The following is a 26,278-nucleotide window of genomic DNA, read 5'->3' as shown; positions in this document are numbered from 1 at the left end:
GATGTTGATCATATCCCCTCTTAGTCTCCGCTTTTCCAATGTAAACATGCCTAGTCTTTCAAGCCTTTCCTTATATTCCATCATCTCCATGCCCTTAATTAGTTTGGTCGCCATCCTCTGAACCTTTTCTAGCTCCAGGATATCCTTTTTGTAGTACGGTGCCCAGAATTGTACACAGTATTCAAGGTGTGGCCTCACTAGTGATTTATATAACGGGAGTATAATACTCTCGTCCCTAGCATCAATACCCCGTTTTATGCATGCTAATATCTTATTAGCCTTCTTTGCTGCAGTCCTACTTTGGGTACTACGGCTAATTTTGCTATCTATAAGGACACCTAAGTCCTTTTCCAGTATAGAATCCCCTAATTTTACCCCATTTAGTAGGTAGGTGTAATTTTTGTTCTTGTTACCACAGTGCATTACCTTACACTTGTCTGTGTTGAAGCGCATTCTCCATTTGGCTGCCAATGCTTCTAATTTAACTAAGTCGTTCTGAAGAGACTCGGCATCCTCCTCTGTATTTATAGCCTTACACAATTTGGTATCATCTGCAAAAATTGACACCATGCTCTCTAGACCTTCTGTTAGGTCGTTAATGAAAATATTGAACAATAGTGGTCCTAATACTGAGCCTTGCGGCACACCACTTAGCACTTCAGTCCAAGTTGAAAAAGATCCATTAACCACAACGCGCTGCTCCCTATTATCTAACCAGTTTTTGACCCAAGTGCATATTGTGCTTCCTAGCCCTGATTCTTGTAGCTTGTAGATAAGTCTCATGTGTGGTACAGTATCGAACGCTTTGGCAAAGTCTAAAAAGATTACATCCACGTCTTTACCCTGATCGAGGTTTGCGCTTACTGTTTCATAAAAGCCAAGTAAGTTGGTTTGACAGGATCTGTCCGTCATAAACCAATGTTGATTCCTTTTAATGACCTTATTGACTTCAAGGAACTTCTGAATACTATCTCTTAGAATACCTTCCAATACTTTCCCCACTATAGATGTAAGACTAACTGGTCTATAATTACCTGGTTCAGCTTTACTTCCCTTTTTGAATATAGGCACTACTTCCGCTATACGCCAGTCTTTGGGAACCATACCTGATATAACTGAATCCTTACAGATCAAAAATAGCGGTTTTGCCAGTTCAGAGTGAAGCTCCATTAGAACCCTTGGGTGAATACCATCGGGCCCTGGTGATTTATTAATCTTCAAATGTTTTAATCGGTCACAGACTACTTCCTCGCTTAAATAAGTACCTATCAGTGGGATATTCTCATTATTGAGATTGTGCGTCAGTCCCTGAATTGGGTCCTCTCTTGTAAATACTGTTGAAAAAAACTCATTTAGTGTGTCCGCTATGTCATTATCATTTTTGCTTAAGACTCCCAACTTGTCTTTTAAAGGGCCTATACTCTCCTTCTTTAATCTCTTGCTATTAATGTATTTAAAGAATTTTTTGGGATTCGCTTTGCTTTCCTTTGCTACTAGTTTTTCAGTTTCTACTTTAGCCGCTCTTATTTCCTTTTTGCAAATGTTGTTACATTCCTTATAGTGCTGAAATGACTCTGCTTCCCCGTCAGATTTGTATTTTTTAAATGCTCGCCTTTTCTTGCCCATAAGTTCCTTAATCTTTTTGTTAAGCCACATCGGTTTATGATTTTTATTCCTTTTTTTGCTGCTCATAGGAATAAATTTGAGTGTATTTTTAGCTAGCAGGAATTTTAGTACCTCCCATTTCTCCATAGTATTTTTTCCTAAAAACAAACCTTCCCATTCAATATCCCTGAAAAATACCCTCATCTTTTCAAAATGTGCTTTGCTAAAGTTTAGAGTCCTAGTTGAGCCAGTATAGGGCTGTATATGGAAACTGATATTGAATGTGACCATATTATGGTCGCTGTTTCCTATGGGTTCCCCTACTATAATACCTGATACCAAATCCCCATTGTTTGTTAATACCAGGTCTAAGATTGCATTGTGCCTAGTTGGTTCCTCAATTAGTTGGACTAAGTAGTTATCATTAAGTGTGTTTAAAAACATATTGCTCTTAGCAGTATCACATGAATCGATTTCCAGTTTATCTCTGGATAGTTAAAATCTCCCATCACTACTATGTCTCCTACTCCTGCTGCTCTTTCAATTTGCTTTAGTAACAATTCCTCATCAGATGCGTTGATACCAAGTCGGCCTATATCATACACCCAATACTAACTTTTTTATTCCTTTTTCCCCGCATGCAATTTCTACCCATAATGTCTCGACAGTGTCTACAGTCCCCTCCTGAATATCTTCCCGTATATTAGGTTTTAAAAACGGCTTTACGTAAAGACACACCCCTCCAACCTTTTTATTTAGTCTGTCTCTCCTAAACAGTGTATAGCCCTCTAGATTGACTGTCCAATCATGAGATTCGTCCCAGCAAGTTTCAGTAATGCCTATAATATCATACTGTTTGCTTGCTGCAAGTATTTCTAGTTCACCCTTTTTACCAGTAATGCTTCTGGCATTTACATACATACAACTAAGATAAGTATTTTCACTTGCGTTAGGGACATCTTCCACCTTATGTAGCAATGATGACCTGTAATCGTCATTGGTTAGTGCTTTGGTAAAATCTCTTTTAGTACCCATGTTAGTAACCTTACCGCCTGCTCTTACCCTCCCCCCAACTTCTCCCCCATTTCGTTTACTACCGCCATCCCCACTATTCTCACTGCATGACCCGTAGTTTCTAGCTAAACCCTCCCCCCAGGCTCCTAGTTTAAAATCTCCTCCAACCTTCTAACCATCCTTCCCCCCAGCACCACTGCCCCCTCCTCAGTCAGGTGCAATCCGTCACGACAAAAGAGATGGCGCCTGACTGAGAAGTCCGCCAAGTGTTCCAGGAACACAAACCCCTCTTTCCTGCACCAATCCCTAAGCCACACATTTACCTCCCTAATCTCCCTCTGCCTCCCTGGACTAGCTCGTGGCATGGGTAATAATTCCGAGAATATTACCTTAGATGTCCTTGCCTTCAGTTTCTTTCCTAAGTCCCTATAGTCTTTCTTAAGGACATCCCACCTTCTGCTAACTTTGTCATTGGTGCCAACGTGCACCAAGACCGCCGGGTCTTTCCCAGCCCCTCCCAACAATCTATCTACCCGGTCCGCGATGTGCCGTACCGGAGCACCCGGGAGACAACAGACTGTACGGCGATCACGGTCCCGGTAGCAGATTGCCCTTTCTACCTTCCTGATGATAGAATCCCCTACCACCACCATCTGACTAGGTAGCTCACTATCTTTTATCCCAACCGCGCCAGAGGGACCGCTCCACTGGATGCTAGAGGGAGCAGTCTCCTCCGGCACCGTCATTTCTTCACTATCATCCTCCGATTCCTCGTCCAGTCGGGCAAATTTGTTGGGGTTTAATAGTTCGGAGATGTCAAGCCTCCCCCTCTTTTTCTTCCTTCTAACTGTGACCCAGCTGGCTACCTGATCATCATCCTCTTCTACCAGTGACCCCTCCCGCAACTCCTCCACAGTTCTGTCTAAACTACGCTTGAGATTGTGAATCTCCCTCAGTCGCGTAACTGTTTGCTCTAGATCAGTTACCTGGGCTTCCAGGGCAAACGTTCGCACACACCTCGTGCAGATGTAATCACACTGGGCCGGTAGCTCAAGGTGTGCATACATCTTGCACGACACGCACTGAGTGTGGTCCCCAATCACAGCCCCTCCCATATTGTTTGTAAGGTCTAACTCCCTGTTACTCTCAAAGAAAAAGCAGCAAAAATAAAAAGTAGAAGACAAACAATCTCACTTATACAATAATTAAGCTGGCTTATACTTATCTATCTTTGTGCGGTTCTTGGTCCTTCACTTTTATGCAGCCGTAGTATTCTCTCCTGCGGCACCTATACTCCACTTAGCAGTTGCAGTTGTTCCAGCTCACTGCACCTCCTTTTCACTCGGCTTCCAGCTCCTGCTTTTGCTGTTTACAACTCACACTTACAAATCCAAGCAGCACTTTAAAATACAAGCCCTTACAAAGAGACACCATGTATGTGTATGTATATGGTATGTGTATGGTATGTGAGACACCACATCATTTCTGGTTAGAAATGTGTTGCAAATTAGTAAAGATTTTAGAGCAATAACTAAACCATCTTTATATTGTACATATATATAAAAAAAAGACATCCACAGTTTAACAAACCAAACATTTCAGGCCCCCACAAACCAATTTTTTGGAAGAACTACCTCTAATGATTAATGAGGAGGTTGATGATAAGGATGTTGGAAATAGAGATTGCATGGGCTGATCCAAACTGATGGTAGCTGATACTGAACTGCTTATTATTTTATAAATTATTATAATTTTGTAATATCAATTTCATGAACTCACCCCAAATGTCGTAACATGGAGGAAGTGCTTAGGTGGGCAACACGTCAACCTCTACTAATGTTGGCCTCACAAATGGAGCATATGTCTTCACAAACAGGATTTGAGGAAGCTTATTTTGTTCTTATGATTTTCTATTTATCACAGGAAAAGACATGCGGCCACTGGTGGCTGACTTACACAAACAACTTCCTTATCATCATCAAAATCCTTATAAGCATCAGATACTGTAGTACACAAATATCCTCAGCATCCTGTTGCACTTCCACACTAGCATCATCAATTGCAGAGTGGGGAGAATGGTGAAAGGAAGCTTCTCTACAAATATAGTATCAGCAATGTCAGACCCAAATATAGCTAATGTGAACACCCCCTATACTCTGCTCAGGGATTTGTGAACATACAGTTTGTTCTTCAGCCTTAGTGTTTATTTATTTATTTTTTTGGGGGGGAACCAATGGTTTGTTTGTTTTTAAGGTAACACGTCTACCTTTTTTAACATTGTAAAAGATTTCATCTCAGGTTCCCTTTCCTAAAACTTTCTGTCCCCTGGACCATTTTTAGTAGATGTTTTAGTACTCTCATGACTGTCAGCAGCCACAGCACCAGTACTTGGTTGCTGCTCCTGCTCTTCCATTGACTGATCATAACCCAATCAGCAGCACTTGTATTATTAATGAGGTGGGTGGAACGGCACCTACTGAGCATTATTGTAACTGTGCCACTGCCTGACCATGAACACACACAATTTTTTGTTTGTTTTATTTACATGTATCTTTTTAACAAATTACAACGTCCCACTGCAACTCAGCACTTAAATTATTAACATGGTGGCACAGCCTGGCCCTGAACGCACACAAGTTTTTTTTATTTTTTGTTACTTTTTTTTTACACACTGCTTTGAATCATTACACTTATATTATAGTAATGGTGTTACACATCAAAAACTTTTAGAGGGCAGAAGTGTGCACCAATCAAGGGTTAATGCTGCAATGCAGGCAGTGACTGAAAACCCAAGCATATTTCAAATGTTTAGGAATAATCTTTTCAAGCGCATTTTACTTTGAATCTGCAGCAAACACTCCCAGAAATCAAGTAAAACACCAATCACTGTATAATGCACTATAAATCATAAAATATGTGGATTGTTTATCACAATTCTCTGATAAATGATTACCAGCTCAATCAAATATATCAATTATGGTGTTGATTCGAAATTGTCTATTGCCCTTAGGTTTAATATTACCCAATACCTGGGACATATGATTAGACTTAAAAAGGGTATAACATATTTATTACACATGTAAATAACTTCTAATTACAGTGTCGGTAACACAATTTAAATAAACAATATAAAACATGAAAAAGCATAAAAATATAAGTACATTATATGCTTAAAATGATTTCCCTGGCTCATACCATGTCTGATTGTATGTGTAAACTGTGTGTGATGACCAATATCAGGATTATAGGCAGGTTCTGCAACACACCACACAGCTTTGCTTAGATAAAAAAAAGTCCATCAGAGGGGTCCAAGACAGCATAGCATGGCGTGTACATGATGCACTTCGGATTTAATGATCCTTTTTGAATGCAGGTACCATGCTGTTCAAAAGCCCTTCTATTTAAAGCTGCCCACTGGAAGTAGCCCACTGATTAAAACCGGAAGTTCCAGAAATTTGCTTCCCAGCACCAAACCCTGAAAGTTGTATTTGCATTCCACCTCTGCATTCCAAATTCGGGAAGTACTGTAGTTGGTTAATGAAGCAATTTAGGCTGTGTGACTCACGGGAGGCCATATTAAAGAAGACGTGTTGTTGCAGGTGAATAAACAACAATTTCACATTTACTGATAATATTCTTACTTTCATACCATCTTTCTTAACATTTAGTGCCATACTGCATATTCCTTAAAAGTCCAACCCTACCTGTCCGAAGGTGGGATATACCATAAGGTGTCAGTGCTTAATCCAAGTTCCAAGCAACATGAAAATAGAAGAGAATTAATGGTTAACTCATGTATAAAACATATAGGTTAAAAAAAAACATGGATACAGGTTTTAAACAGTGGGAATAAATATTAATTTAAAATCCATTTTAGCTCAAAATTTGAATTAAGGCCTTTTGGTTTTGAGATGTAAAGTGGTCAAAATTGACTGGAAAGGACTGGAAATTAATGTTATTGATGTGATTTTAGCTGTTTTTATAAATTTTTTGAAAAAAAAAGTACAGATCCAAAATCAACAAATGTGAAGGCAGTTTTGGTAAAACCTAAACCAAAACATAAAGTTAATACAAATTCAAAACCAAAACACAGTGGTGGCTGTACTTCAATAACTCTCTGACAGGCTGACATATTTGTAAATGCTAGTTATTGAATAATGTGCACATTTGCAAAATAAATTATGGTTTGGTCACTTACTTTAGTTAAAAAAATATAAGATCAGTTGCAAGTTCAAATGTTTTGAACCTAGAACTTTATACCGTATATGTATACTAAATATCACAGTGTGTGGAAAAAAAGTATTGAAAATCAATAGTATGACCTATATCTTATTCCTGCTATCACAGATCATTATTATCGATTAGTTAATTCATTAAAATTAACATGTGCTGTTCATGTTCTGTAGCAAATCAGGAGAGAAGAGCTGTTCGTATTCTGCAGCAAATCAGTAGTGAAAAGGCCATAAAAGAAGAGTACAAAATAATATATTGATTATTTAAAAATAACATGTGTGAGGCCTAGAGCAAGAGCTGTACCTGTTCTGCACCAAAGTAGAAGAGAAAAAAGGCCATAAAGTACAAGAATTATACATTGATTGATTGATTGATTGATTGATTGAAATTAACATATAGTAACATAGTAACATAGTAACATAGTATCTGAGGTTGAAAAAAGACAATTGTCCATCGAGTTCAACTTATTTGTGGTTTCCTATGCATGATGATTTGACTAAAATTTCTGACTGATGCTGATGTCAGCCGTTGCATTTTATCCCTATTTATAGTAACTATAATGCATGACTATGCATCATACCCCTGGGTATCCTTATCCATTAGGAATTTATCTAACCCATTCTTAAAGGTGTTGACAGATTCCGCCATTACAACTCCCTCAGGCAGGGAATTCCAAACACGTATTGTCCTTACCGTGAAAAAGCCTTTACGCCGTATTGTGCGGAATCTCCTCTCCTCTAACCTGAGCGAGTGTCCACGAGTCCTCTGTGTTGATCTAACCAAAAACAGGTCCCGCGCAAGCTATGTGTATTGTCCCCTTATATATTTGTAGATGTTGATCATATCCCCTCTTAGTCTCCGCTTTTCCAATGTAAACATGCCTAGTCTTTCAAGCCTTTCCTTATATTCCATCATCTCCATGCCCTTAATTAGTTTGGTCGCCATCCTCTGAACCTTTTCTAGCTCCAGGATATCCTTTTTGTAGTACGGTGCCCAGAATTGTACACAGTATTCAAGGTGTGGCCTCACTAGTGATTTATATAACGGGAATATAATACTCTCGTCCCTAGCATCAATACCCCGTTTTATGCATGCTAATATCTTATTAGCCTTTCTTTGCTGCAGTCCTACTTTGGGTACTACTGCTAATTTTGCTATCTATAAGGACACCTAAGTCCTTTTCCAGTATAGAATCCCCTAATTTTACCCCATTTAGTAGGTAGGTGTAATTTTTGTTCTTGTTACCACAGTGCATTACCTTACACTTGTCTGTGTTGAAGCGCATTCTCCATTTGGCTGCCAATGCTTCTAATTTAACTAAGTCATTCTGAAGAGACTCGGCATCCTCCTCTGTATTTATAGCCTTACACAATTTGGTATCATCTGCAAAAATTGACACCATGCTCTCTAGACCTTCTGTTAGGTCGTTAATGAAAATATTGAACAATAGTGGTCCTAATACTGAGCCTTGCGGCACACCACTTAGCACTTCAGTCCAAGTTGAAAAAGATCCATTAACCACAACGCGCTGCTCCCTATTATCTAACCAGTTTTTGACCCAAGTGCATATTGTGCTTCCTAGCCCTGATTCTTGTAGCTTGTAGATAAGTCTCATGTGTGGTACAGTATCGAATGCTTTGGCAAAGTCTAAAAAGATTACATCAACGTCTTTACCCTGATCGAGGTTTGCGCTTACTGTTTCATAAAAGCCAAGTAAGTTGGTTTGATAGGATCTGTCCGTCATAAACCCATGTTGATTCCTTTTAATGACCTTATTGACTTCAAGGAACTTCTGAATACTATCTCTTAGAATACCTTCCAATACTTTCCCCACTATAGATGTAAGACTAACTGGTCTATAATTACCTGGTTCAGCTTTACTTCCCTTTTTGAATATAGGCACTACTTCCGCTATACGCCAGTCTTTGGGAACCATACCTGATATAACTGAATCCTTACAGATCAAAAATAGCGGTTTTGCCAGTTCAGAGTGAAGCTCCATTAGAACCCTTGGGTGAATACCATCGGGCCCTGGTGATTTATTAATCTTCAAATGTTTTAATCGGTCACAGACTACTTCCTCGCTTAAATAAGTACCTATCAGTGGGATATTCTCATTATTGAGATTGTGCGTCAGTCCCTGAATTGGGTCCTCTCTTGTAAATACTGTTGAAAAAAACTCATTTAGTGTGTCCGCTATGTCATTATCATTTTTGCTTAAGACTCCCAACTTGTCTTTTAAAGGGCCTATACTCTCCTTCTTTAATCTCTTGCTATTAATGTATTTAAAGAATTTTTTGGGATTCGCTTTGCTTTCCTTTGCTACTAGTTTTTCAGTTTCTACTTTAGCCGCTCTTATTTCCTTTTTGCAAATTTTGTTACATTCCTTATAGTGCTGAAATGACTCTGCTTCCCCGTCAGATTTGTATTTTTTAAATGCTCGACTTTTCTTGCCCATAAGTTCCTTAATCTTTTTGTTAAGCCACATCGGTTTATGATTTTTATTCCTTTTTTTGCTGCTCATAGGAATAAATTTGAGTGTATTTTTAGCTAGCAGGAATTTTAGTACCTCCCATTTCTCCATAGTATTTTTTCCTAAAAACAAACCTTCCCATTCAATATCCCTGAAAAATACCCTCATCTTTTCAAAATGTGCTTTGCTAAAGTTTAGAGTCCTAGTTGAGCCAGTATAGGGCTGTATATGGAAACTGATATTGAATGTGACCATATTATGGTCGCTGTTTCCTATGGGTTCCCCTACTATAATACCTGATACCAAATCCCCATTGTTTGTTAATACCAGGTCTAAGATTGCATTGTGCCTAGTTGGTTCCTCAATTAGTTGGACTAAGTAGTTATCATTAAGTGTGTTTAAAAACATATTGCTCTTAGCAGTATCACATGAATCGATTTCCAGTTTATCTCTGGATAGTTAAAATCTCCCATCACTACTATGTCTCCTACTCCTGCTGCTCTTTCAATTTGCTTTAGTAACAATTCCTCATCAGATGCGTTGATACCAAGTCGGCCTATATCATACACCCAATACTAACTTTTTTATTCCTTTTTCCCCGCATGCAATTTCTACCCATAATGTCTCGACAGTGTCTACAGTCCCCTCCTGAATATCTTCCCGTATATTAGGTTTTAAAAACGGCTTTACGTAAAGACACACCCCTCCAACCTTTTTATTTAGTCTGTCTCTCCTAAACAGTGTATAGCCCTCTAGATTGACTGTCCAATCATGAGATTCGTCCCACCAAGTTTCAGTAATGCCTATAATATCATACTGTTTGCTTGCTGCAAGTATTTCTAGTTCACCCTTTTTACCAGTAATGCTTCTGGCATTTACATACATACAACTAAGATAAGTATTTTCACTTGCGTTAGGGACATCTTTCACCTTATGTAGCAATGATGACCTGTAATCGTCACTGGTTAGTGCTTTGGTAAAATCTCTTTTAGTACCCATGTTAGTAACCTTACCGCCTGCTCTTACCCTCCCCCCAACTTCTCCCCCATTTCGTTTACTACCGCCATCCCCACTATTCTCACTGCATGACCCGTAGTTTCTAGCTAAACCCTCCCCCCAGGCTCCTAGTTTAAAATCTCCTCCAACCTTCTAACCATCCTTCCCCCCAGCACCACTGCCCCCTCCTCAGTCAGGTGCAATCCGTCACGACAAAAGAGATGGCGCCTGACTGAGAAGTCCGCCAAGTGTTCCAGGAACACAAACCCCTCTTTCCTGCACCAATCCCTAAGCCACACATTTACCTCCCTAATCTCCCTCTGCCTCCCTGGACTAGCTCGTGGCATGGGTAATAATTCCGAGAATATTACCTTAGATGTCCTTGCCTTCAGTTTCTTTCCTAAGTCCCTATAGTCTTTCTTAAGGACATCCCACCTTCTGCTAACTTTGTCAATGGTGCCAACGTGCACCAAGACCGCCGGGTCTTTCCCAGCCCCTCCCAACAATCTATCTACCCGGTCCGCGATGTGCCGTACCGGAGCACCCGGAAGACAACAGACTGTACGGCGATCACGGTCCCGGTAGCAGATTGCCCTTTCTGCCTTCCTGATGATAGAATCCCCTACCACCACCATCTGACTAGGTAGCTCACTATCTTTTATCCCAACCGCGCCAGAGGGACCGCTCCACTGGATGCTAGAGGGAGCAGTCTCCTCCGGCACCGTCATTTCTTCACTATCATCCTCCGATTCCTCGTCCAGTCGGGCAAATTTGTTGGGGTTTAATAGTTCGGAGATGTCAAGCCTCCCCCTCTTTTTCTTCCTTCTAACTGTGACCCAGCTGGCTACCTGATCATCATCCTCTTCTACCAGTGACCCCTTCCCGCAACTCCTCCACAGTTCTGTCTAAACTACGCTTGAGATTGTGAATCTCCCTCAGTCGCGTAACTGTTTGCTCTAGATCAGTTACCTGGGCTTCCAGGGCAAACGTTCGCACACACCTCGTGCAGATGTAATCACACTGGGCCGGTAGCTCCAGGTGTGCATACATCTTGCACGACACGCACTGAGTGTGGTCCCCAATCACAGCCCCTCCCATATTGTTTGTAAGGTCTAACTCCCTGTTACTCTCAAAGAAAAAGCAGCAAAAATAAAAAGTAGAAGACAAACAATCTCACTTATACAATAATTAAGCTGGCTTATACTTATCTATCTTTGTGCGGTTCTTGGTCCTTCACTTTTATGCAGCCGTAGTACTCTCTCCTGCGGCACCTATACTCCACTTAGCAGTTGCAGTTGTTCCAGCTCACTGCACCTCCTTTTCACTCGGCTTCCAGCTCCTGCTTTTGCTGTTTACAACTCACACTTACAAATCCAAGCAGCACTTTAAAATACAAGCCCTTACAAAGAGACACCACATGTGAGACACCACATCATTTCTGGTTAGAAATGTGTTGCAAATTAGTAAAGATTTTAGAGCAATAACTAAACCATCTTTATATTGTACATATATATCAAAAAAAGACATCCACAGTTTAACAAACCAAACATTTCAGGCCCCCACAAACCAATTTTTTGGAAGAACTACCTCTAATGATTAATGAGGAGGTTGATGATAAGGATGTTGGAAATAGAGATTGCATGGGCTGATCCAAACTGATGGTAGCTGATACTGAACTGCTTATTATTTTATAAATTATTATAATTTTGTAATATCAATTTCATGAACTCACCCCAAATGTCGTAACATGGAGGAAGTGCTTAGGTGGGCAACACGTCTACCTCTACTAATGTTGGCCTCACAAATGGAGCATATGTCTTCACAAACAGGATTTGAGGAAGCTTATTTTGTTCTTATGATTTTCTATTTATCACAGGAAAAGACATGCGGCCACTGGTGGCTGACTTACACAAACAACTTCCTTATCATCATCAAAATCCTTATAAGCATCAGATACTGTAGTACACAAATATCCTCAGCATCCTGTTGCACTTCCACACTAGCATCATCAATTGCAGAGTGGGGAGAATGGTGAAAGGAAGCTTCTCTACAAATATAGTATCAGCAATGTCAGACCCAAATATAGCTAATGTGAACACCCCCTATACTCTGCTCAGGGATTTGTGAACATACAGTTTGTTCTTCAGCCTTAGTGTTTATTTTTATTTTTTTTGGGGGGGGAACCAATGGTTTGTTTGTTTTTAAGGTAACACGTCTACCTTTTTTAACATTGTAAAAGATTTCATCTCAGGTTCCCTTTCCTAAAACTTTCTGTCCCCTGGACCATTTTTAGTAGATGTTTTAGTACTCTCATGACTGTCAGCAGCCACAGCACCAGTACTTGGTTGCTGCTCCTGCTCTTCCATTGACTGATCATAACCCAATCAGCAGCACTTGTATTATTAATGAGGTGGGTGGAACGGCACCTACTGAGCATTATTGTAACTGTGCCACTGCCTGACCATGAACACACACAATTTTTTGTTTGTTTTATTTACATGTATCTTTTTAACAAATTACAACGTCCCACTGCAACTCAGCACTTAAATTATTAACATGGTGGCACAGCCTGGCCCTGAACGCACACAAGTTTTTTTTATTTTTTGTTACTTTTTTTTACACACTGCTTTGAATCATTACACTTATATTATAGTAATGGTGTTACACATCAAAAACTTTTAGAGGGCAGAAGTGTGCACCAATCAAGGGTTAATGCTGCAATGCAGGCAGTGACTGAAAACCCAAGCATATTTCAAATGTTTAGGAATAATCTTTTCAAGCGCATTTTACTTTGAATCTGCAGCAAACACTCCAAGAAATCAAGTAAAACACCAATCACTGTATAATGCACTATAAATCATAAAATATGTGGATTGTTTATCACAATTCTCTGATAAATGATTACCAGCTCAATCAAATATATCAATTATGGTGTTGATTCGAAATTGTCTATTGCCCTTAGGTTTAATATTACCCAATACCTGGGACATATGATTAGACTTAAAAAGGGTATAACATATTTATTACACATGTAAATAACTTCTAATTACAGTGTCGGTAACACAATTTAAATAAACAATATAAAACATGAAAAAGCATAAAAATATAAGTACATTATATGCTTAAAATGATTTCCCTGGCTCATACCATGTCTGATTGTATGTGTAAACTGTGTGTGATGACCAATATCAGGATTATAGGCAGGTTCTGCAACACACCACACAGCTTTGCTTAGATAAAAAAAAGTCCATCAGAGGGGTCCAAGACAGCATAGCATGGCGTGTACATGATGCACTTCGGATTTAATGATCCTTTTTGAATGCAGGTACCATGCTGTTCAAAAGCCCTTCTATTTAAAGCTGCCCACTGGAAGTAGCCCACTGATTAAAACCGGAAGTTCCAGAAATTTGCTTCCCAGCACCAAACCCTGAAAGTTGTATTTGCATTCCACCTCTGCATTCCAAATTCGGGAAGTACTGTAGTTGGTTAATGAAGCAATTTAGGCTGTGTGACTCACGGGAGGCCATATTAAAGAAGACGTGTTGTTGCAGGTGAATAAACAACAATTTCACATTTACTGATAATATTCTTACTTTCATACCATCTTTCTTAACATTTAGTGCCATACTGCATATTCCTTAAAAGTCCAACCCTACCTGTCCGAAGGTGGGATATACCATAAGGTGTCAGTGCTTAATCCAAGTTCCAAGCAACATGAAAATAGAAGAGAATTAATGGTTAACTCATGTATAAAACATATAGGTTAAAAAAAAACATGGATACAGGTTTTAAACAGTGGGAATAAATATTAATTTAAAATCCATTTTAGCTCAAAATTTGAATTAAGGCCTTTTGGTTTTGAGATGTAAAGTGGTCAAAATTGACTGGAAAGGACTGGAAATTAATGTTATTGATGTGATTTTAGCTGTTTTTATAAATTTTTTGAAAAAAAAAAGTACAGATCCAAAATCAACAAATGTGAAGGCAGTTTTGGTAAAACCTAAACCAAAACATAAAGTTAATACAAATTCAAAACCAAAACACAGTGGTGGCTGTACTTCAATAACTCTCTGACAGGCTGACATATTTGTAAATGCTAGTTATTGAATAATGTGCACATTTGCAAAATAAATTATGTTTTGGTCACTTACTTTAGTTAAAAAAATATAAGATCAGTTGCAAGTTCAAATGTTTTGAACCTAGAACTTTATACCGTATATGTATACTAAATATCACAGTGTGTGGAAAAAAAGTATTGAAAATCAATAGTATGACCTATATCTTATTCCTGCTATCACAGATCATTATTATCGATTAGTTAATTCATTAAAATTAACATGTGCTGTTCATGTTCTGTAGCAAATCAGGAGAGAAGAGCTGTTCGTATTCTGCAGCAAATCAGTAGTGAAAAGGCCATAAAAGAAGAGTACAAAATAATATATTGATTATTTAAAAATAACATGTGTGAGGCCTAGAGCAAGAGCTGTACCTGTTCTGCACCAAAGTAGAAGAGAAAAAAGGCCATAAAGTACAAGAATTATACATTGATTGATTGATTGATTGATTGATTGAAATTAACATATAGTAACATAGTAACATAGTAACATAGTATCTGAGGTTGAAAAAAGACAATTGTCCATCGAGTTCAACTTATTTGTGGTTTCCTATGCATGATGATTTGACTAAAATTTCTGACTGATGCTGATGTCAGCCGTTGCATTTTATCCCTATTTATAGTAACTATAATGCATGACTATGCATCATACCCCTGGGTATCCTTATCCATTAGGAATTTATCTAACCCATTCTTAAAGGTGTTGACAGATTCCGCCATTACAACTCCCTCAGGCAGGGAATTCCAAACACGTATTGTCCTTACCGTGAAAAAGCCTTTACGCCGTATTGTGCGGAATCTCCTCTCCTCTAACCTGAGCGAGTGTCCACGAGTCCTCTGTGTTGATCTAACCAAAAACAGGTCCCGCGCAAGCTATGTGTATTGTCCCCTTATATATTTGTAGATGTTGATCATATCCCCTCTTAGTCTCCGCTTTTCCAATGTAAACATGCCTAGTCTTTCAAGCCTTTCCTTATATTCCATCATCTCCATGCCCTTAATTAGTTTGGTCGCCATCCTCTGAACCTTTTCTAGCTCCAGGATATCCTTTTTGTAGTACGGTGCCCAGAATTGTACACAGTATTCAAGGTGTGGCCTCACTAGTGATTTATATAACGGGAGTATAATACTCTCGTCCCTAGCATCAATACCCCGTTTTATGCATGCTAATATCTTATTAGCCTTTCTTTGCTGCAGTCCTACTTTGGGTACTACTGCTAATTTTGCTATCTATAAGGACACCTAAGTCCTTTTCCAGTATAGAATCCCCTAATTTTACCCCATTTAGTAGGTAGGTGTAATTTTTTGTTCTTGTTACCACAGTGCATTACCTTACACTTGTCTGTGTTGAAGCGCATTCTCCATTTGGCTGCCAATGCTTCTAATTTAACTAAGTCGTTCTGAAGAGACTCGGCATCCTCCTCTGTATTATAGCCTTACACAATTTGGTATCATCTGCAAAAATTGACACCATGCTCTCTAGACCTTCTGTTAGGTCATTAATGAAAATATTGAACAATAGTGGTCCTAATACTGAGCCTTGCGGCACACCACTTAGCACTTCAGTCCAAGTTGAAAAAGATCCATTAACCACAACGCGCTGCTCCCTATTATCTAACCAGTTTTTGACCCAAGTGCATATTGTGCTTCCTAGCCCTGATTCTTGTAGCTTGTAGATAAGTCTCATGTGTGGTACAGTATCGAACGCTTTGGCAAAGTCTAAAAAGATTACATCCACGTCTTTACCCTGATCGAGGTTTGCGCTTACTGTTTCATAAAAGCCAAGTAAGTTGGTTTGACAGGATCTGTCCGTCATAAACCAATGTTGATTCCTTTTAATGACCTTATTGACTTCAAGGAACTTCTGAATACTATCTCTTAGAATACCTTCCAATACTTTCCCCACTATAGATGTAAGACTAACTGGTCTATAATTACCTGGTTCAGCTTTACTTCCCTTTTTGAATATAGGCACTACTTCCGCTATACGCCAGTCTTTGGGAACCATACCTGATATAACTGAATCCTTACAGATCAAAAATAGCGGTTTTGCCAGTTCAGAGTGAAGCTCCATTAGAACCCTTGGGTGAATACCATCGGGCCCTGGTGATTTATTAATCTTCAAATGTTTTAATCGGTCACAGACTACTTCCTCGCTTAAATAAGTACCTATCAGTGGGATATTCTCATTATTGAGATTGTGCGTCAGTCCCTGAATTGGGTCCTCTCTTGTAAATACTGTTGAAAAAAACTCATTTAGTGTGTCCGCTATGTCATTATCATTTTTGCTTAAGACTCCCAACTTGTCTTTTAAAGGGCCTATACTCTCCTTCTTTAATCTCTTGCTATTAATGTATTTAAAGAATTTTTTGGGATTCGCTTTGCTTTCCTTTGCTACTAGTTTTTCAGTTTCTACTTTAGCCGCTCTTATTTCCTTTTTGCAAATTTTGTTACATTCCTTATAGTGCTGAAATGACTCTGCTTCCCCGTCAGATTTGTATTTTTTAAATGCTCGCCTTTTCTTGCCCATAAATTCCTTAATCTTTTTGTTAAGCCACATCGGTTTATGATTTTTATTCCTTTTTTTGCTGCTCATAGGAATAAATTTGAGTGTATTTTTAGCTAGCAGGAATTTTAGTACCTCCCATTTCTCCATAGTATTTTTTCCTAAAAACAAACCTTCCCATTCAATATCCCTGAAAAATACCCTCATCTTTTCAAAATGTGCTTTGCTAAAGTTTAGAGTCCTAGTTGAGCCAGTATAGGGCTTTATATGGAAACTGATATTGAATGTGACCATATTATGGTCGCTGTTTCCTATGGGTTCCCCTACTATAATACCTGATACCAAATCCCCATTGTTTGTTAATACCAGGTCTAAGATTGCATTGTACCTAGTTGGTTCCTCAATTAGTTGGACTAAGTAGTTATCATTAAGTGTGTTTAAAAACATATTGCTCTTAGCAGTATCACATGAATCGTTTTCCAGTTTATCTCTGGATAGTTAAAATCTCCCATCACTACTATGTCTCCTACTCCTGCTGCTCTTTCAATTTGCTTTAGTAACAATTCCTCATCAGATGCGTTGATACCAAGTCGGCCTATATCATACACCCAATACTAACTTTTTTATTCCTTTTTCCCCGCATGCAATTTCTACCCATAATGTCTCGACAGTGTCTACAGTCCCCTCCTGAATATCTTCCCGTATATTAGGTTTTAAAAACAGCTTTACGTAAAGACACACCCCTCCAACCTTTTTATTTATTCTGTCTCTCCTAAACAGTGTATAGCCCTCTAGCTTGACTGTCCAATCATGAGATTCGTCCCACCAAGTTTCAGTAATGCCTATAATATCATACTGTTTGCTTGCTGCAAGTATTTCTAGTTCACCCTTTTTACCAGTAATGCTTCTGGCATTTACATACATACAACTAAGATAAGTATTTTCACTTGCGTTAGGGATATCTTTCACCTTATGTAGCAATGATGACCTGTAATCGTCATTGGTTAGTGCTTTGGTAAAATCTCTTTTAGTACCCATGTTAGTAACCTTACCGCCTGCTCTTACCCTCCCCCCAACTTCTCCCCCATTTCGTTTACTACCGCCATCCCCACTATTCTCACTGCATGACCCGTAGTTTCTAGCTAAACCCTCCCCCCAGGCTCCTAGTTTAAAATCTCCTCCAACCTTCTAACCATCCTTCCCCCCAGCACCACTGCCCCCTCCTCAGTCAGGTGCAATCCGTCACGACAAAAGAGATGGCGCCTGACTGAGAAGTCCGCCCAGTGTTCCAGGAACACAAACCCCTCTTTCCTGCACCAATCCCTAAGCCACACATTTACCTCCCTAATCTCCCTCTGCCTCCCTGGACTAGCTCGTGGCATGGGTAATAATTCCGAGAATATTACCTTAGATGTCCTTGCCTTCAGTTTCTTTCCTAAGTCCCTATAGTCTTTCTTAAGGACATCCCACCTTCTGCTAACTTTGTCATTGGTGCCAACGTGCACCAAGACCGCCGGGTCTTTCCCAGCCCCTCCCAACAATCTATCTACCCGGTCCGTGATGTGCCATACCGGAGCACCCGGGAGACAACAGACTGTACGGCGATCACGGTCCCGGTAGCAGATTGCCCTTTCTGCCTTCCTGATGATAGAATCCCCTACCACCACCATCTGACTAGGTAGCTCACTATCTTTTATCCCAACCGCGCCAGAGGGACCGCTCCACTGGATGCTAGAGGGAGCAGTCTCCTCCGGCACCGTAATTTCTTCACTATCATCCTCCGATTCCTCGTCCAGTCGGGCAAATTTGTTGGGGTTTGATAGTTCGGAGATGTCAAGCCTCCCCCTCTTTTTCTTCCTTCTAACTGTGACCCAGCTGGCTACCTGATCATCATCCTCTTCTACCAGTGACCCCACCCGCAACTCCTCCACAGTTCTGTCTAAACTACGCTCGAGATTGTGAATCTCCCTCAGTCGCGTAACTGTTTGCTCTAGATCAGTTACCTGGGCTTCCAGGGCAAACGTTCGCACACACCTCGTGCAGATGTAATCACACTGGGCCGGTAGCTCCAGGTGTGCATACATCTTGCACGACACGCACTGAGTGAGGTCCCCAATCATAGCCCCTCCCATATTGTTTGAAAGGTCTAACTCCCTGTTACTCTCAAAGAAAAAGCAGCAAAAATAAAAAGTAGAAGACAAACAATCTCACTTATACAATAATTAAGCTGGCTTATACTTATCTATCTTTGTGCGGTTCTTGGTCCTTCACTTTTATGCAGCCGTAGTACTCTCTCCTGCGGCACCTATACTCCACTTAGCAGTTGCAGTTGTTCCAGCTCACTGCACCTCCTTTTCACTCGGCTTCCAGCTCCTGCTTTTGCTGTTTACAACTCACACTTACAAATCCAAGCAGCACTTTAAAATACAAGCCCTTACAAAGAGACACCACATGTGAGACACCACATAATTTCTGGTTAGAAATGTGTTGCAAATTAGTAAAGATTCTAGAGCAATAACTAAACCATCTTTATATTGTACATATATATCAAAAAAAGACATCCACAGTTTAACAAACCAAACATTTCAGGCCCCCACAAACCAATTTTTTTGGAAGAACTACCTCTAATGATTAATGAGGAGGTTGATGATAAGGATGTTGGAAATAGAGATTGCATGGGCTGATCCAAACTGATGGTAGCTGATACTGAACTGCTTATTATTTTATAAATTATTATAATTTTGTAATATCAATTTCATGAACTCACCCCAAATGTCGTAACATGGAGGAAGTGCTTAGGTGGGCAACACGTCTACCTCTACTAATGTTGGCCTCACAAATGGAGCATATGTCTTCACAAACAGGATTTGAGGAAGCTTATTTTGTTCTTATGATTTTCTATTTATCACAGGAAAAGACATGCGGCCACTGGTGGCTGACTTACACAAACAACTTCCTTATCATCATCAAAATCCTTATAAGCATCAGATACTGTAGTACACAAAAATCCTCAGCATCCTGTTGCACTTCCACACTAGCATCATCAATTGCAGAGTGGGGAGAATGGTGAAAGGAAGCTTCTCTACAAATATAGTATCAGCAATGTCAGACCCAAATATAGCTAATGTGAACACCCCCTATACTCTGCTCAGGGATTTGTGAACATACAGTTTGTTCTTCAGCCTTAGTGTTTATTTTTTTTTTTTTTTTTTGGGGGGGGAACCAATGGTTTGTTTGTGTTTAAGGTAACACGTCTACCTTTTTTAACATTGTAAAAGATTTCATCTCAGGTTCCCTTTCCTAAAACTTTCTGTCCCCTGGACCATTTTTAGTAGATGTTTTAGTACTCTCATGACTGTCAGCAGCCACAGCACCAGTACTTGGTTGCTGCTCCTGCTCTTCCATTGACTGATCATAACCCAATCAGCAGCACTTGTATTATTAATGAGGTGGGTGGAACGGCACCTACTGAGCATTATTGTAACTGTGCCACTGCCTGACCATGAACACACACAATTTTTTGTTTGTTTTATTTACATGTATCTTTTTAACAAATGACAACGTCCCACTGCAACTCAGCACTTAAATTATTAACATGGTGGCACAGCCTGGCCCTGAACGCACACAAGTTTTTTTTATTTTTTGTTACTTTTTTTTACACACTGCTTTGAATCATTACACTTATATTATAGTAATGGTGTTACACATCAAAAACTTTTAGAGGGCAGAAGTGTGCACCAATCAAGGGTTAATGCTGCAATGCAGGCAGTGACTGAAAACCCAAGCATATTTCAAATGTTTAGGAATAATCTTTTCAAGCGCATTTTACTTTGAATCTGCAGCAAACACTCCCAGAAATCAAGTAAAACACCAATCACTGTATAATGCACTATAAATCATAAAATATGTGGATTGTTTATCACAATTCTCTGATAAATGATTACCAGCTCAATCAAATATACCAATTATGGTGTTGATTCGAAATTGTCTATTGCCCTTAGGTTTAATATTACCCAATACCTGGGACATATGATTAGACTTAAAAAGGGTATAACATATTTATTACACATGTAAATAACTTCTAATTACAGTGTCGGTAACACAATTTAAATAAACAATATAAAACATGAAAAAGCATAAAAGTATAAGTACATTATATGCTTAAAATGATTTCCCTGGCTCATACCATGTCTGATTGTATGTGTAAACTGTGTGTGATGACCAATATCAGGATTATAGGCAGGTTCTGCAACACACCACACAGCTTTGCTTAGATAAAAAAAGTCCATCAGAGGGGTCCAAGACAGCATAGCATGGCGTGTACATGATGCACTTCGGATTTAATGATCCTTTTTGAATACAGGTACCATGCTGTTCAAAAGCCCTTCTATTTAAAGCTGCCCACTGGAAGTAGCCCATTGATTAAAACCGGAAGTTCCAGAAATTTGCTTCCCAGCACCAAACCCTGAAAGTTGTATTTGCATTCCACCTCTGCATTCCAAATTCGGGAAGTACTGTAGTTGGTTAATGAAGCAATTTAGGCTGTGTGACTCACGGGAGGCCATATTAAAGAAGACGTGTTGTTGCAGGTGAATAAACAACAATTTCACATTTACTGATAATATTCTTACTTTCATACCATCTTTCTTAACATTTAGTGCCATACTGCATATTCCTTAAAAGTCCAACCCTACCTGTCCGAAGGTGGGATATACCATAAGGTGTCAGTGCTTAATCTAAGTTCCAAGCAACATGAAAATAGAAGAGAATTAATGGTTAACTCATGTATAAAACATATAGGTTAAAAAAAAACATGGATACAGGTTTTAAACAGTGGGAATAAATATTAATTTAAAATCCATTTTAGCTCAAAATTTTAATTAAGGCCTTTTGGTTTTGAGATGTAAAGTGGTCAAAATTGACTGGAAAGGACTGGAAATTAATGTTATTGATGTGATTTTAGCTATTTTTATAAATTTTTTGAAAAAAAAAGTACAGATCCAAAATCAACAAATGTGAAGGCAGTTTTGGCAAAACCTAAACCAAAACATAAAGTTAATACAAATTTAAAACCAAAACACAGTGGTGGCTGTACTTCAATAACTCTCTGACAGGCTGACATATTTGTAAATGCTAGTTATTGAATAATGTGCACATTTGCAAAATAAATTATGTTTTGGTCACTTACTTTAGTTAAAAAAATATAAGATCCGTTGCAAGTTCAAATGTTTTGAACCTAGAACTTTATACCGTATATGTATACTAAATATCACAGTGTGTGGAAAAAAAGTATTGAAAATCAATAGTATGACCTATATCTTATTCCTGCTATCACAGATCATTTACAATGAGACATGTCATAGCTACCATTTAAGTAGAGTTCGTAGAACATCCACTAAACTTTTGACAATGACTGTGCAGCGTTTTACTTTAGCAGATGGAAATGAATTTTGACTTGGCACTTTTGTAGGGGTCCTATGTAGTAAATACAATAAGAGAGCTTGGAGTTTAAGCATTTGATCAACTGGGGTCTGGAATTGAGGAAAAGAATGTGTAAATATTTGAACAAAACAGCAAATGTTTTAGTTGATGACAATGAACATAGTAACTAAAGATGATGTTGTTGGACACAATTAATTTCATTTGGAGTGTACAGTATGTCTGTTTATTTAACATGTGTATTGCAATAAGAAAAACCTGTCTAAAATTGAACAGTGTCTTACTTAGGAATGGTGACATGGTAATTATAATTGAAGTCTTAATTAAGTACAGTAAAAATTCTTTAATTGAAGAACAAAAATTGTATTTATTTTATTAAAATGATTATTTAAATTTAAAATCCTTGTCTTTGTGTAACACATTTATAAATGTATTTGTTCTTTTGTGCTTCCAATTAGTGGTAGTGCCTTCCTTAAAGATTTGTGATTAATTGGATTATTAGCCAAGCTTATATTATTTACCGTAAGTGTAGAGCAAATACTAGAAATAAGAACATTAACATCTGGGACAGTGGAATATTTGTAGTTATACAGGCATAGTACTTCTGTAAGGTTGCACTATTTGGTTTTAATACCTACTACATTCAAGGTGGTTGTTAAAGATATGGAGAGAGGTATCTGTACAGCTATACCAACAGAAAAATATGACACGTTAATAGTATGAGAATATTGGGTTTAGTATAAAATACCTACAATCAAAATCCCAATGGTCATAATACCATCAACAATTGACCGATGGTCAAAATCCCGACAAGGTCAAAATACCGACATTTAAAATACCATCAAGGTCAAACCACAACATATAAAATGATGACCGGTCAAAAAGTCGACACAAGTTTTTAATAGTTTTATTGGTGTGTATGTTGGCGTAGGTCGACATGGACACCGTATAAGTGTACCGAGTACCCTCGCATGGCTCGCTCACTCACCATGCTTCAGGCATGGTGCCTTGCTGCACTCAGCACGCTATTATATTCCCCCTCCAGGTCCACTGGGATGGTAAAATATGAACAAGTCAGTTTCAATGAAAAACTCATGTCGACTTTTTGACCTGTCAATATTTTAAATGTCTGTATTTTGACCTTGTTGGTATTATAAATATCGGTGTTTTGACAGTCGGGATTTTGATTGTAGGTAAATTGAAGTTCAATTGAAACAATGTTAACTGTAACAACAATAAATTAATAGTATGTAAAGCATGTAGCAGCTGTTTTCATGAAAAATTATGGGAACAGCTATATAAGAAGCTCTGAAAAACATTGTTTTTTTGAAACTCACCTACCATGGCTAACACCATCTTAGATGGTGTTTATCTGCTGTTCCCTATAGAGTATGCTTGGCCAGAGCAGGACTTTGCGATCCTTTTCCAGTAGGTTGGAGTGGCTTTGATGACCATAACTAGTTTTTTGCATTATGCATGTGAAGCCTGATGGCCATGCATCGACAGTTTTGTGGCTCAGTCCAAACCCAGAGGTAAAGTTATTGCATAATTTATAATTTATTTATAATTGTGATAACAAGAAAGTGGATTTAAAATAATGTAGAAAATTATTATGGCTGGTGCCAATAAGAAAACATTGGTGGATGAGATTTTTGGAAGTTTGGGATGGTTCTTGGCTACAGCCAAGGAGGAGAGTCCTGCCACATGTGCTCCTGTCTATATAATGGCCAAAATGTCTGGTATTCTGTTTTTGGGCTTGAAAAGAAAAATCCAAGGTATGGCCAAAAAGTATGCCAAGAACCTTGATTTTGCTCAATGAGAAATTTCAGAATTTATTAGTTATTCTGATTAGCAGTGCTTGGTAGTGTGCAATGTCATTATATTTTCTCTTTATTTGTTGAACTACAAGTTTCAGCATGATGCCACCTCTCATTATATTTATAATTAGGGTGTGCAGTCCAAGGTCACTCTCCCCCCATGGACTGAAATATTGCTATATATTTATCAAGGTTGCTCCCTTATATACAGTATGTTGAGGTGAGTAAACACTTTTCTATTGCTTGAACAGGCAGTACTCATTTTCTTATATTTATATGTACATCTTTTATGGTTAACAACATTTATTGAGAACATTAAGAGTAGAAAGTGGTGTCAAGGAAAAAGGTCAATATATAGTCATGTAATATAAAAGGCTCTGCAGTCACAGTAGACCAGGCCATGTCAACCTGTGGCTCTCCAGCTGGTATATATTCCAGCATGCCCTGCCACATTTTTAGCATTCCCTAATAGCAAAACTATGTCAGGGCATGCCGGAACTTGTAGTTTCACAACAGCTGGAGAGCCCCTGGTTGGCCAGGCCTGCAGTAGTAATAAGTAAAATTGGGTGTAATCATCCAACCGCATATAATCAGGTTAAAGAGGCTCTGCAACCACAGTAGCCTGTTTGTCAAATGGGGAGTAATCAACCAGTCCCTATCCTTAAGATGACAAAAAGGGGTGCAATCATCCAGCCCTAAGGTGCAAGACTAGAAGGCGACATCTCCTCCATATGCACACCAATAAGGTGATAACTATCTGGTGAGATGGTTTCGTTGGCCTCTGGAATGGAGGCTAACAGCTGACATGCCACCATTAAGGAGAGTGTACCTGCTGTGCACAACAAATAATTTGATCTGCAAGACTCCTTTCCCAGGACACTGTAAATAAAAAATAAAAAATGTGAGGGAGGGTCGCCAGCAAACAGAGGCCTGAGTGCCTGCACATCACACACATATAGACTCCAAAGGCCCAGCTCCAACTCCCCCTGACTGACCTCATTGGCTAGCCAAACTAGTCATAACAAAGAGTTTTATTCTAGCCTACAGACCTAGGCTCTTCTTCAGTGTTTAACCCTTGTTCAATCTGATTGTACTTCTCCCTGCCTTCTTATTACTTATGGCACTAATAATAATGCTAATAATAATGATCTAGTGAAAAAGGGTATATGCTGTACTGTTATTATTCTGCTTGTGTGTATTGAGCAGCATCATCTGTCCAATCAGTTATAATTATGCATCGTATGCTATTTACTATAATCAGCTAAATGCTAGGCTAGAGTTTTATTTGGGGAGACAGTAGAAAATTGCAAGAAGGGTATCAGTGGGCATATAATCTGTATTTTTAACATGTATATTAATTGTGGCCATTAAAATATGTAACTATCTTCTTAATGTGCTCAGTAAAGTTTTGTATAAAACAGGATTTTGGTACTTACCAATAAATCCCTTTCTCTGATTCCACAGGGGACAGTAGAGTGCTCTTTACAAGGGGGGATATAGGAGGTTGCAACCGGGATCTGGCACTTTCAATTTCTAGAAGTGTGACTAGCTCCTCCCCTTCTATGTCCCCCCTCTGTTCTAAGTAAACTGTGCCCGAGTAGAGCTATAAGAAACATACTTCAAAGGAGGAGGTTAAACAAATACACACCATAACGTTACACAAGAAACTTGTAAAAAACTTAGGATAATAACTAGTAACAAGAAAAAAGGAACACAGTCAGAAATATGTAATGACATACAACCATGACAGGAAGAAACAGCGCCGAGTGGGCATCCAGTGTCCCCTGTGCAATCGGAGAAAGGGATTTATCGGTATGTACTGTACCAAAATCCTGTTTTCTCCTTCATGCACTAGGGGACACTGGAGTGCTCTTTACAGTGGGGATGTCCCAGAGCTCCCATCATGGACGAGAGAGTGAAAAGAACCTTGCAAAACAGCACGGCCATACTTCGAGGCAGTGGCCGCAAAAGTATTGAACCTGTAGAACTGGACAAAAGTATGTCAGCATGGCCAAGTGGATGCCTGACCAAGTTTGGACATAAAAACTCTGATGGAAGCCACCCATGAAGGACCCACAGAG

The sequence above is a fragment of the Pseudophryne corroboree genome, chromosome 11 (assembly GCF_028390025.1).
Source record: "Pseudophryne corroboree isolate aPseCor3 chromosome 11, aPseCor3.hap2, whole genome shotgun sequence".
Taxonomy (NCBI): domain Eukaryota; kingdom Metazoa; phylum Chordata; class Amphibia; order Anura; family Myobatrachidae; genus Pseudophryne; species Pseudophryne corroboree.
This window is presented reverse-complemented; position numbering follows the sequence as displayed.